This window comes from Trachypithecus francoisi, unplaced genomic scaffold (genome assembly GCF_009764315.1).
Source record: "Trachypithecus francoisi isolate TF-2019V2 unplaced genomic scaffold, Tfra_2.0 Lachesis_group3, whole genome shotgun sequence".
NCBI classification, from domain to species: Eukaryota; Metazoa; Chordata; class Mammalia; order Primates; family Cercopithecidae; genus Trachypithecus; species Trachypithecus francoisi.
This window is the reverse complement of record NW_022681468.1, coordinates 86,165,713-86,178,048: the sequence shown is the minus strand read 5'-3', so window position 1 is coordinate 86,178,048 and position 12,336 is coordinate 86,165,713. Positions and strand designations below refer to the sequence as shown.

The window sequence follows — 12,336 nt, the reverse complement described above, 5'->3', positions numbered from 1 at the left end:
CCTACACATACCATCTCCTCTGCCTGGAATACTCTTTTGCTAGATATTTATATTTCTTGCCCCAACACTTCATTCAAGTCTTTTCCCAAATGTCACCTTTTCAGTGAGGCCTTCCCTGACTAGCTTTTGAAAATTACACCCAGTGGGGATGGGGAGATATTTGTTAAAGAGTTCAAAGTCTCAGTTAAACAAGATCAATAAGTTCTAGAGATCTGCTATATAGCATAGTGACTGTAATTAATAATAACATATTGTTCAGTTGTCTCTTGATATCTAGGGAAGACTAGTTCCAGGACACCCTGGAGACAACAAAATCAGCAGATGCTCAACTGCCTCATATGAAATGGCGTGGTATTTACACATAACCTACACACATCCTTCCATGTAGTTTAAATAATCTCTACATTACATATACTAGCTAAGACAATGTAAATGCTATAAAAAGTTGTTATACTGTATTGTTACATTTGAATTATTTTTTGTTATATTGTTATTTTTATTTTTTTCTAAATATTTTCCATCCATGATTGATTGAATATGCAGATGCAGAGCCACAAATACTAAGGGCCAACAGCATACCTGAAAATTGCTAAGAGAGTTGATCTTAAATGTTCTCACAACAATAAAATGGCAAGCATGTGAGGTGACAGATATGTTAATTAGTTTGATTTAACCATTTTGCAGTGTATACATATATCAAAATATCACCTTGTATACCATAAATATATACCATGTTTTGCAATTAAACCTTAATTAAGCTGACGGAAAAATGTACCCCTGCCACCTCCAACACACACTTCCTATTGACCTGACCCTTCTAATTTTTCTCCATCTTTACTCATCACCCCCCCAGCATGCCATATACTTTATTTACCCCCTGTCTTCCCCCATTAGAATATAACATGAACAAGTCAGGAATTTTTATCCATTTTGTTCACTGAGTATTCATGAGTATTTAGAGTAGTGTCTGGAATGTTAACAATTATTATTGTTGAATTAACTGATCAATTATTAATATTTTAAAAATATAAATAATATAAACACCTATATTAAATTTTGCATTTAAATACCATTATGAGCCTGACTATAAATATAAGTATAGATGGAAGGGGAAACCTTAAATGGTTTTATGTTTATATTCTTTTTGCCAATATGTTTTCTCACATTTCTCTACAATAAACTTCTACACTTGTATAATATTGAGAGTAAATATTTCTTAAGAAAAATTAACCTTAAGAGAGAGCTCGAAAAAATAAATAATTCACAGATAATTGCTGTGAAGGCTCGCACGGAAAGGGCAGAAGGGAGGTGGAGGGAGGGCAAAGAGCTGTGAGCTGAGTCAGAGTCTCAAGGCTTTTTCAGTATGAAACTCAGCAAAGACAATTGTTAAAAAGGCCTGCCCCCCACCACCCCTGCTGTTCACTAAGCTTAGGCAATTACCTTAGTGTACCAATGTCTTTTCACTGCCCAGCATATACTGATTTAAGGACTCAACACTCTGACTTGATAAAACGTAAAATACGAAGCTACCTCAAAGGTGAGTGAGACTCTAAGGAGGCTCAAATATATAGTCCTCAATTCATTCTCATCTCAAATTAGTTACAATCTGATACAACATATTAGGAGACAAGAACAGCAGAGTGGTAAAAATCAAACCTCACTTCAAAAGATTATAAATTATTTCTCTCAGATTAGTATTAACTGACACAATATGTACAGTGAGTCTCTTCTCTTCCTCCTCCCAACTTACAGAAGAGAACATGAAAGACTAGGAGCCATACACATTACCCCAGGGAAGGCAGAGTGAAAGGGTAGTCCAGGTGTCCTGAACTGCACCGCCAACAGAGGGGGCCTGTCCCACAACCAGCTGGGCTATTTCAATCTATTCTTACCTGACAAAAAGGATCTGGGGGATTTGGGTCCACTGTAGGTGGGCAATTTTATTCCAGCTGGTTTTGGGTGCTAGTTTTCTGCCCAGTGGTCAAATTCAGAAACCCAATCAGGACCCAGGTCTCCATCTGGAACTCTCAGGCTAGCTAATTAATGGCTTCTTGGTCCTCAAGGAAAGGTTTGTTGTTTTTGTTGGCGTGTTTGATTGGCTGTTTGCTATTGCATTAAAATTCTTTGTCTTACCCAGCAATTGATGAGTTCAAGGCTCTCCTGGCACGTTTGGTGATGTGGCTTGAACCCTCCCAGAGTGTTACTGACTGAGACCAGCTACTAACCAAAGTTTAGTGAAAAGAAGACAACAAGCTTCTGAGCTTGCTGGAAATGTCACAGAGGCTTGGTTGCCATGGCAGCGATTGTCAGATGAGAGCACAGAGAAGGGTGTAAGAGAAAGGAAAGAAAAACTTGCAGGAAAAGCTGAAGCATAATATTATAGTAAAATATATGTATATATAAAATATATATTATATATGAGTATTTAAACTTTAGACTTTATGTATGTATTATATTATACATCTATATATACACGGCTAAACTTACAGTGGAGTAATGTGTTGAAACTTGAGGGGAAAACCACTTTTTTTTTTTTTTTTTTTTTTTTTTTTTTGAGACGGAGTCTCACTCTGTCGCCCAGGCTGGAGTGCAGTGGCCGGATCTCAGCTCACTGCAAGCTCCGCCTCCCGGGTTTACGCCATTCTCTCGCCTCAGCCTCCCGAGTAGCTGGGACTACAGGCGCCCGCCATCTCGCCCGGCTAATTTTTTGTATATTTTAGTAGAGACGGGGTTTCACCACTTTTTGAGAAAGACTGGCTTTCCAGCATTTCCTTGGAGAGATGTGGTTTCATGGAAGAATGGTGTCTGAGCTACATTTTGTCTTATTCTAAAGGTAAAAGGAATGGGACTGATTTGGAAGCACATAGACTATTGTAATACCAATACTAATACCAGACTATTGTAATACCAATTTATAAAAGGAAGCCAGGTATCCATTAAAATGACAGAAAATACCTGTTGAGGTGTTTTCTGTAACAGATCATTGAGTTGGATGTGAAATGGTTTAAAGCTTTAAATACTCCAGGGGCTCCTGCAAAGTGTAAACTTAGCGTTTCCTTGAATTAGCACTGAAAAGACAGCAAGATTGAGGGAAGAAAGAAGGAATCTAGTCATTTAGTAATATGACTCTGGATGATGTTTGCTCTAAATTGCTCCCAGCATCAGTATGTGGAAGGTGGGCAGAGTGTGTGAACGTCAAAGCCGCTGCAGGGCTTCAGTTGGTTTGAATAAAATGATGAGGGTTATCCTGCCACCTTGTAGCTATGGCCCAACATGCCAGGGCTTGGAGAAGGAAAGGAGGAAATGAATGAATCACAGAGTTGCCTGACTGAAGAAAGAAAGTTCAGAAACACATCTTATTCTCTCTTCCCTATAGAAGTCAACTTGCCCATCACTCGATTAGTTAAAAGTGAATAGGGCTTAAAGTTCAGTCCTTCAGTGAGATTTTGCTTATATAGCCCTCCTAGGACTTTTGTCCTGTCAGAGTAGCTTGTTGCACGCTGTGCTCCTTGTGATCAAAGGTTAATTAATCTTGTCTCTCCAAAGTCTAAAGTTTAAATCCTTATTCATTAAATCAGGCTGTTTATCAAGTATAGTGCTTTACTAAAAAGATTATTTCAGAAATAAGCAAACAAAACAATAAGACGTATGCTGTTTGTTTTTTGAGACAGGCTCTTGCTCTGTTACCCAGGCTAGAGTGCAGTGACACAATCACGGCTCACTGGAGCATTGACCCTGTGGCTCAAGTGACCCTCCTACCTCAGCTTCCCAAGTAGCTGGAACCACAGGTGTACACCACCATGCCCAGCTAGGTGTTTTTATGTTTGTTTGTTTGTTTGTTTTATTTTGCAGAGATAGAGATCTCCCTAGGTTGTCCAGTCAGGTCTCGAACTCCTGGGCTCAAGTGAACCTCCCACCTTGGCTTCTCAAAGTGCTGAGATTATGGGCATGAGCCACTACACCTGCCCAATATTGTTGACTGGAGCAAAGAAAAGGCATAAACATTCAATAACAGTTATAAGCCATATTCAGATTAGCTATAATTTTCACTAGAACTATCCCAATCTCTTGAATGATAAAACACCAAACCAAAGATAAAATACCAAATATATGATGTTTTACATAAGCCCCATGTATGTAATTTTACAAAAATACATTTTACAAAAATAAAATACTACAAAAAATATACAAAAGGAAACGAAAAGGAAATCAAAACATATCAATACAAAAATATCAATGAACACAAAAGAAAACAGTGAGAGAAAAAAGAAAGGCAAAAGAATTATAACACAGGATAGGGGGCGGAGCAAGATGGCCGAATAGGAACAGCTCCAGTCTCCAACTCCCAGCACGAGTAACACAGAAGACCGGTGATTTCTGCATTTTCAACTGAGGTACTGGGGTCATCTCTCTAGGGAGTGCCGGACAATCGGTGCTGGTCAGCTGCTGCAGCCTGACCAGCGTGAGCTGAAGCAGGGCGAGGCATCGCCTCACCTGGAAGCGCAAGGGGGAAGGAAATCCGTTTTCCTAGCCAGGGGAACTGAGACACATAACACCTGGAAAATCGCGTAACTCCCACCCCAATACTGCGCTTTAAGGAAACAGGCACACCAGGAGAATATATCCCACACCTGGCCGGGAGGGTCCCACGCCCACGGAGCCTCCCTCACTGCTAACACAGCCGTCTGCGGCGATCTATCCGCAAGGCAGCAGCGAGGCTGGGGGAGGGGCGCCCGCCATTGCTGAGGCTTAAGTAGGTAAACAAAGCCGCTGGGAAGCTCGAACTGGGTGGAGCTCACAGCAGCTCAAGGAAACCTGCCTGTCTCTGTAGACTCCACCTCTGGGGACAGCCACAGCTGAGGTCCAATAGGGAAAGCAGCGGGGGCGGTGCAGAGGCGAACGACTCTGTCTGACAGCTTTGGGGAGAGCCGTGGATCTCCCAACGCGGAGGTTGAGATCCGAGAACGGACAGACTGCCTGCTCAGGTGGGTCCCTGACCCCTGAGTAGCCTAGCTGGGAGACATCCCCCACTAGGGGCAGTCTGACACCCCACACCTCACAGGGTGGAGTCATCCCTGAGAGGAAACTTCCAAAGGAAGAATCAGACAGGTACACTCGCTGCTCAGCAATATTCTATCTTTGGCAACCTCTGCTGCTGATACCCAGGCAAACAGGGTCTGGAGTGGACCTCAAGCAATCTCCAACAGAACAACAGACAGTCCTTCTGACTGTCAGACGGAAAACTATCAAACAGGAAGGACACCTATACCAAAACCCCATCAGTACGTCACCATCATCAAAGACCAGAGACAGATAAAACCACAAAGATGGGGAAGAAGCAGGGCAGAAAAGCTGGAAATTCAAAAAATAAGAGCGCATCTCCCCCTGCAAAGGAGCGCAGCCCATCGCCAGCAACGGATCAAAGCTGGTCAGAGAATGACTTTGACGAGATGAGAGAAGAAGGCTTCAGTCCATCAAACTTCTCAGAGCTAAAGGAGGAATTACGTACCCAGCGCAAAGAAACTAAAAATCTTGAAAAAAAAAGTGGAAGAATTGACAGCTAGACTAGTTAATGCAGAGAAGATCATAAACGAAATGACAGAGATGAAAACCATGACACGAGAAATACGTGACAAATGCACAAGCTTCAGTAACCGACTCGATCAACTGGAAGAAAGAGTATCAGTGATTGAGGATCAAATGAATGAAATGAAGCGAGAAGAGAAAACCAAAAGAAAAAAGAAGAAAAAGAAATGAACAAAGCCTGCAAGAAGTATGGGATTATGTAAAAAGACCAAATCTACGTCTGATTGGGGTGCCTGAAAGTGAGGGGGAAAATGGAACCAAGTTGGAAAACACTCTTCAGGATATCATCCAGGAGAACTTCCCCAACCTAGTAGGGCAGGCCAACATTCAAATTCAGGAAATACAGAGAACGCCACAAAGATACTCCTCCAGAAGAGCAACTCCAAGACACATAATTGCCAGATTCACCAAAGTTGAAATGAAGGAAAAAATCTTAAGGGCAGCCAGAGAGAAAGGTCGGGTTACCCACAAAGGGAAGCCCATCAGACTAACAGCAGATCTCTCGGCAGAAACTCTACAAGCCAGAAGAGAGTGGGGGCCAATATTCAACGTTCTTAAAGAAAAGAATTTTCAACCCAGAATTTCATATCCAGCCAAACTAAGTTTCATCAGTGAAGGAGAAATAAAATCCTTTACAGATAAGCAAATGCTTAGAGATTTTGTCACCACCAGGCCTGCCTTACAAGAGACCCTGAAGGAAGCCCTAAACATGGAAAGGAACAACCGGTACCAGCCATTGCAAAAACATGCCAAAATGTAAAGACCATCGAGGCTAGGAAGAAACTGCATCAACTAATGAGCAAAATAACCAGTTAATATCATAATGACAGGATCAAGTTCACACATAACAATATTAACCTTAAATGTAAATGGACTAAATGCTCCAATTAAAAGACACAGACTGGCAAACTGGATAAAGAGTCAAGACCCATCAGTCTGCTGTATTCAGGAGACCCATCTCACATGCAGAGACATACATAGGCTCAAAATAAAGGGATGGAGAAAGATCTACCAAGCAAATGGAGAACAAAAAAAAGCAGGGGTTGCAATCCTAGTCTCTGATAAAACAGACTTTAAACCATCAAAGATCAAAAGAGACAAAGAAGGCCATTACATAATGGTAAAGGGATCAATTCAACAGGAAGAGCTAACTCTCCTAAATATATATGCACCCAATACAGGAGCACCCAGATTCATAAAGCAAGTCCTTAGAGACCTACAAAGAGACTTAGACTCCCATACAATAATAATGGGAGATTTCAACACTCCACTGTCAACATTAGACAGATCAACGAGACAGAAAGTTAACAAGGATATCCAGGAATTGAACTCATCTCTGCACCAAGCGGACCTAATAGACATCTATAGAACTCTCCACCCCAAATCAACAGAATATACATTCTTCTCAGCACCACATCGCACTTATTCCAAAATTGACCACATAATTGGAAGTAAAGCACTCCTCAGCAAATGTACAAGAACAGAAATTATAACAAACTGTCTCTCAGACCACAGTGCAATCAAACTAGAACTCAGGACTAAGAAACTCAATCAAAACCGCTCAACTACATGGAAACTGAATAACCTGCTCCTGAATGACTACTGGGTACATAACGAAATGAAAGCAGAAATAAAGATGTTCTTTGAAACCAATGAGAACAAAGATACAACATACCAGAATCTCTGGGACACATTTAAAGCAGTGTGCAGAGGGAAATTTATAGCACTAAATGCCCACAAGAGAAAGCAGGAAAGATCTAAAATTGACACTTTAACATCACAATTAAAAGAACTAGAGAGGCAAGAGCAAACACATTCAAAAGCTAGCAGAAGGCAAGAAATAACTAAGATCAGAGCAGAACTGAAGGAGATAGAGTCACAAAAAACCCTCCAAAAAATCAATGAATCCAGGAGTTGGTTTTTTGAAAAGATCAACAAAATTGACAGACCGCTAGCAAGACTAATAAAGAAGAAAAGAGAGAGGAATCAAATAGATGCAATAAAAAATGATAAAGGGGATATCACCACTGACCCCACAGAAATACAAACAACCATCAGAGAATACTATAAATGCCTCTACGCAAATCGACTAGAAAATCTAGAAGAAATGGATAATTTCCTGGACACTTACACTCTCCAAGACTGAACCAGGAAGAAGTTGAATCCCTGAATAGACCAATAACAGGCTCTGAAATTGAGGCAACAATTAATAGCCTACCCACGAAAAAAAGTCCAGGACCAGATGGATTCACAGCTGAATTCTACCAGAGGTACAAGGAGGAGCTGGTACCATTCCTTCTGAAACTATTCCAATCAATAGAAAAAGAGGGAATCCTCCCTAACTCATTTTATGAGGCCAACATCATCCTGATACCAAAGCCTGGCAGAGACACAACAAAAAAAGAGAATTTTAGACCAATATCCCTGATGAACATCGATGCAAAAATTCTCAATAAAATACTGGCAAACCGGATTCAGCAGCACATCAAAAAGCTTATCCACCATGATCAAGTGGGCTTCATCCTGGGATGCAAGGCTGGTTCAACATTCGCAAATCAATAAATGTAATCCAGCATATAAACAGAACCAAAGACAAGAACCACATGATTATCTCAATAGATGCAGAAAAGGCTTTTGACAAAATTCAACAGCCCTTTATGCTAAAAACGCTCAATAAATTCGGTATTGATGGAACGTACCTCAAAATAATAAGAGCTATTTACGACAAACCCACAGCTAATATCATACTGAATGGGCAAAAACTGGAAAAATTCCCTTTGAAAACTGGCACAAGACAGGGATGCCCTCTCTCACCACTCCTATTCAACATAGTGTTGGAAGTTCTGGCTAGGGCCATCAGGCAAGAGAAAGAAATCAAGGGTATCCAGTTAGGAAAAGAAGAAGTCAAATTGTCCCTGTTTGCAGATGACATGATTGTATATTTAGAAAAACCCATCGTCTCAGCCCAAAATCTCCTTAAGCTGATAAGCAACTTCAGCAAAGTCTCAGGATACAAAATTAATGTGCAAAAATCACAAGCATTCTTATACACCAGTAACAGACAAGCAGAGAGCCAAGTCAGGAATGAACTTCCATTCACAATTGCTTCAAAGAGAATAAAATACCTAGGAATCCAGCTTACAAGGGATGTAAAGGACCTCTTCAAGGAGAACTACAAACCACTGCTCAGTGAAATCAAAGAGGACACAAACAAATGGAAGAACATACCATGCTCATGGATAGGAAGAATCAATATCGTGAAAATGGCCATACTGCCCAAGGTGATTTATAGATTCAATGCCATCCCCATCAAGCTACCAATGAGTTTCTTCACAGAATTGGAAAAAACTGCTTTAAAGTTCATATGGAACCAAAAAAGAGCCCGCATTGCCAAGACAATCCTAGGTCAAAAGGACAAAGCTGGAGGCGTCACGCTACCTGACTTCAAACTATACTACAAGGCTACAGTAACCAAAACAGCATGGTACTGGTACCACAACAGAGAAATAGACCAGTGGAACAGAACAGAGTCCTCAGAAATAATACCACACATCTACAGCCATCTGATCTTTGACAAACCTGAGAGAAACAAGAAATGGGGAAAGGATTCCCTATTTAATAAATGGTGCTGGGAAAATTGGCTAGCCATAAGTAGAAAGCTGAAACTGGATCCTTTCCTTACCCCTTATACGAAAATTAATTCAAGATGGATTAGAGACTTAAATGTTAGACCTAATACCATAAAAACCTAGAAGAAAATCTAGGTAGTACCATTCAGGACATAGGCATGGGCAAGGACTTCATGTCTAAAACACCAAAAGCAACGGCAGCAAAAGCCAAAATTGACAAATGGGATCTCATTAAACTAAAGAGCTTTTGCACAGCAAAAGAAACTACCATCAGAGTGAACAGGCAACCTACAGAATGGGAGAAAATTTTTGCAACCTACTCATCTGACAAAGGGCTAATATCCAGAATCTACAAAGAACTCAAACAAATATACAAGAAAAAAACAAACAACCCCATCAAAAAGTGGGCAAAGGATATGAACAGACATTTCTCAAAAGAAGACATCCATACAGCCAACAGACACATGAAAAAATGCTCATCATCACTCGCCATCAGAGAAATGCAAATCAAAACCACAATGAGATACCATCTCACACCAGTTAGAATGGCAATCATTAAGAAGTCAGGAAACAATAGATGTTGGAGAGGATGTGGAGAAATAGGAACACTTTTACACTGTTGGTGGGATTGTAAACTAGTTCAACCATTATGGAAAACAGTATGGCGATTCCTCAAGGATCTAGAACTAGATGTACCATATGACCCAGCCATCCCACTACTGGGTATATACCCAAAGGATTATAAATTACTCTACTACAAAGACACATGCACACGTATGTTTATTGCGGCACTATTCACAATAGCAAAGACTTGGAATCAACCCAAATGTCCATCTGTGACAGACTGGATTAAGAAAATGTGGCACATATACACCATGGAATACTATGCAGCCATCAAAAAGGATGAGTTTGCGTCCTTTGTAGGGACATGGATGCAGCTGGAAACCATCATTCTTAGCAAACTATCACAAGAAGAGAAAACCAAACACCGCATGTTCTCACTCATAGGTGGGAACTGAACAATGAGATCACTTGGACTCGGGAAGGGGAACATCACACACTGGGGCCTATCAGGGGGAGGGGGGAGGAGGGAGGGATTGCATTGGGGAGTTATACATGATATAAACGTTATGCACATGTACCCTAGAACTTAAAGTATAATAAAAATAAAAAATAAAAAAAAATAAAAAAAAATAAAAAAAAATAAAAAAAAAAGAATTATAACACAGAAAGAAAAAATAAAATGAATTGCCATAGCAAGTCCTCACTTATTAATACAACTTTGTAAACACAGTTGTCCCACAGTATTCATGAAAGATGGGTTTCAAGATCCCCTGTAGATACCAAAATTTATGGATGTTCAAGTCCCTTATATTAAGTGATGTAGTATTTGCATATAACCCATGCATACCATCCCCTATTCTTTAAACCACCTCTAGATTACTTATCATATCTAATAGAATGTAAACAGTATACCTGTTAATACCATCTCATTTGCATTACTTTTATTATTCCATTGTTACCATTGTTATTTTTATGGGGGGGTGTGAATTTTATTTTATGCTTGGTTGGTTGACTCCATGGATGTGGAACCTACATCCAGCTGACTGTAAATGGACTAAATTCCCCAGTCAAAAGACAAAGAATGTCTAAATGCATTAAAAAATAAAAGCAAACTGTAGGCTGTCAACAAGAGACTACAGATTCAAGGACGCCCAGAAGCTGAAAGTGAAGGGAGGGAAAAAGATATTCCATGCAAATAGTAACAAAAAGACAGCAAGAGTGGCTAAATTTATACCAGGCCAAATAGGCTTTAAGTTAAAAACTGTCACACAAAATAAAGAAGGTCATTATACAATGATAAAAAGGTCAATTATCAGGATGTTAGAACAACTATGAATGTGTATGCACCCAAGGTCAGAGTACCTAACTATATACAAGGCAAACATTGACAGATTTGAAGGGAGAAATAGACAGCAATAAAATAACAGTGAGACACATCACTATGCCACTTTCAATAATGGGAATGAATCTCTAGCAGAAAATAGCAATCTTAAACATCCTATAAAGCAAAAGGACCTAATAGACATGTACAGAACTACCCAGTGACAGCAGAATATGCATTCTTCTCAAGCGACAGCAGAATACACATTCTTCTCAAAACATAACATTTTTCAGGATAGGTCATCTGTTAGGCCACACAACAAGTATAAGTAAATTTAAGAATATAGAAATTACATAAGTAGGGAAAGTATCTTTTCTATCTATAATGATATAAAACTAACATCAATAACAAGGAAAACTAGAAAATTCACAAATATGTGGAAATCAATACACTCTTAAACATCCATTATGTCAAAAAGGATATCAAGAGGGAAATTAGAATGTATCTACATATTTTAAAAAAGACCAAAACCACAAAATAACAAAACTTATGGATGCAGCTAAAGTGGTATTAAGGCAGTATAGCAATACATATCTACTCTAAACATAAGAAAAATGTCCAAAAACAAACCCACCTTACTTTAAACTTCAAGGAAGAAAAAAGGAACAAATTAAGCCCAAATTTACCAGGGGAATGAAATAAGAGAGATTAGAACAGAAATTAAATAAATCAAATACAGAATAGGAAAACAATAGAAAAAAATCAATGAAATATAAAATAATATCGGCAGATCTTAGCTAGACTAACCAAGAAAAAATAGAGAAGACTCAAATCAATAAAATCAGAAATGAAAGAAGAGACAGTACAACTCATGCCATAAAAATACAAATGATCATAAGGGATTACTATAAACAATTATTTGACAATAAATTGGAAAGCCAAGAAGAAATGATAAATTCCTAGAAATGTACACCCTATTATGACTGAATCATGAAGAAATAGAACATTTAAAACAGACCAATAATGAATAAGAAGATTGAATTAGCAATAAAAAACTGATTAAAAACCTCCCAGGAAAGAAGCTCAGGAAGAGATGGCTTTGTTAATAAATGCCACCAAACTTTTTTTTTAAATACCAGTTCTTTATATACTCTTCCAAACTATTGAAGAAAAACCACATTTCCAAACTCATTAAATGAGGCTAGTATTTCTGTGATATCAAAGTCAAACACTTTA

The 12,336-nt window shown here is 39.1% G+C and overlaps 1 protein-coding gene across 1 annotated transcript in view; it reads right to left on the bottom strand.

Moving 5' to 3' along the window:
* The window catches only part of LOC117070098 (olfactory receptor 4K2), a 129,853-nt gene extending 127,661 nt beyond the window's left edge, over window positions 1-2,192 (bottom strand). The window contains exon 1 of the mRNA XM_033188791.1: window positions 2,134-2,192. The gene's annotated coding sequence lies outside the window, so the exon portion shown is untranslated. The remainder of the gene's footprint in view (window positions 1-2,133) is intronic.
* Window positions 2,193-12,336: the final 10,144 nt, after the last annotated feature.